Here is a 2,512-nt window from a genome sequence, read left to right on the forward strand (position 1 = left end):
GCATTACTTTCTCATTTCTTCCCCATCTCCCATTCCCCTTCCTCTACTCTATGGGTCTTCCTTCTATTTTGGAATTGTTTTTAACTGGTGATTATAGATATACATTAAGATGAAATTCACTGTGGTGTACTCATATATGTGCACACCATAATTTGGTCAACTTCATTCCATGGTTCTTCCTTTTCCCGTCGCTCCACCCTCCTCCTCTATCCTCTTCCTCTACTCCAGTGAACTCCCTTCTACTTTCACAGGATCCCTCTTTTTTTCCCTATTTTGCTCTAACTTCTGTTTGTGAGAGAAAATGTACACTCATACATTGTTGGTGGGACTGCAAATTGGTACAACTACCCAGGAAAGTAGTGTGGAGATTGGCCAAAATCTAAGAATGGAATCACCATATGACCTAGCTATCCTATTCCTTCGTATTTATCCTAATGAACTAAAATCAGCATTTCATAGTGATACAGGAACATCAATGTTTATAGCAGCTCAATTCACAATATCCAAATTATGGAACCAGCCCAGGTGCCCATCAACAGATGAATGGATAAAGAAAATTTGGTATATATACACAATGGAGTTTTATTTAGTCATAAAGAAAAATTAAATTATGGCATTTTCTGGTAAATGGATAGAACTGGAAAACATCATGTTAAGTGGAAATAAGCCAGACACTTTTCATTTTGTATAAAACAGTAATAAAGTGGCCTACTAACTAAAGTGAGATGGTACACATGAAATGAAACAAATGACAGAACACATTGTTCAGCACCTGGAACCGGAGAAGCTCTGTGTATCAGTTCATGATCCTCTGGCTTCTATCATCCTCCTCATCGTCCTTATCATCACTATCATAGTCCCTTTTCAGTGCTTAGGAAACTCTTTAGAAGGACCCATTTTGTGCTGTTGTGGGTGAGATTTCTATGAGAAATAGAACCAATGTGGGTAGAGAGCATATTTTGAATAAGATTTCTGATATTCCCACCTTAAACCAAAATGTAAACTTTACAATCCCCAAAGCTGAAATTTTCAGATGGTATCCTCCCATCTGGCTCTCCAAAATGTGATGTTCATCCTCATGGTGAAAAAACAATATTCCAATAATCCTTCCCACATCCTCTGGCCCCCTCTGCACTTACTGGGTTAGGCTGCTTCTCTGCTGGGTCATGACCAAGAAGTACAGATCCCAAGATCTACCCATGACTGGGGCTCAATTAGACTCAGGCCCTGTTCACAGCAATCATATGGATAAGGTATCAACTATGAGCTTCTTGATGCATTCAACCACAGCAGGAGACACAGTATGCAGCTCTCTGGGATGGACCATCAAAGAAAAACACTAAAGCCATGGGCTCTTTATTGATTATTAAAGGACCTTGGATGTTAAATGCACAGAGCTCATAATTAGCCAAATTAATCCATGTTGTCCCAGTCTCTGAGGACTTTCTAACATTAATGGAGGAAATGAATGTCCACAAAAGGGCTTGGACTTTCCCTCTACCTTGGAGGAAGTTCGTGTACTATTTGCTTCTTTCACCTCTACATTTTGTATAGATACGTCTGCTTTTTTATCCATTTTTATTGAGGTAAAGTATAAATAACAAAAAAATCACCATTTTAACCATATTGAGTACCCACCCACCATGGTGGATATTTAATATGAATTCATAGTTTTAGTTAATTGTGCTCACATAATTATGCAATCATTGCCATCATCCAAATCCAGAAACTGCCTTATTAGCCAGATTGTGTCTTCCATCACTGCTTCCCTCAAATTTTATGGAGTCCTGAATGTTGAGATGACAGAAGGCCAGTCAAACCTATCCCCACACCCACTTTCCTTTAACCTCATATGCCCCTGTCATCTCTGCTGAGAAAGCCTACCATGAAGAGCTTACTGTAGTAGAGATCACCATTGCTTTTTTTGAGCCAGCCAACCTGATGGTGAACTGTGACACTTGCCATGATAAATACATAGATTGCTGCCTGTTTTAACTTGATGATGTTGTCCCCAAAGATGTTAATGCTGCCATTGTTGATATCAAAACCAAGCATACCATCCAGTTTGTGGATTGGTACCCTAATGACTTCAAGGGTAGCATTAGTCATCACCCTCCCTCTGTGGTATCTGGTGAAGACCTGGCCAAGGTACAGCAAGCTGTGTGTATGCTAAGCAACACCACAGCCATCGCTGAGGCCTGGGCTCACCCAGGTCACAATTTTAACCTGATGTAGGCCAACCGTGCCTCAGTTCACTGGTACATGGGCAAGGGTTTAGTGTAAAGAGAACATGGCTGACCAAGAGAAAGACCATGAGGAGGTTGAAACAGTGCTAAGAAAGAGGATGAGGGTAAGAGTAATCATCTTTCTGCTGCAATTTTACACTCTGTTGTCTTATATTTGTCTTATTTCTGCTTTTTGTAGCCCTGGACCATCAAAAATAGTGTTTCCATTCAAAAAGAGAAAGATTAGTTTCAGGCAGCCCACTATGGAGATGAGCCCACTGTGAATG

General features: G+C 40.3%; 1 pseudogene; it reads left to right on the top strand.

Annotated features, from left to right (window-relative positions):
- Positions 1-1,697: 1,697 nt before the first annotated feature.
- LOC107133766 lies at positions 1,698-2,283 on the top strand (annotated as a pseudogene).
- Positions 2,284-2,512: the final 229 nt, after the last annotated feature.

The sequence above is a fragment of the Marmota marmota genome, unplaced genomic scaffold (assembly GCF_001458135.2).
Source record: "Marmota marmota marmota unplaced genomic scaffold, marMar, whole genome shotgun sequence".
Classification (NCBI taxonomy): Eukaryota; Metazoa; Chordata; class Mammalia; order Rodentia; family Sciuridae; genus Marmota; species Marmota marmota.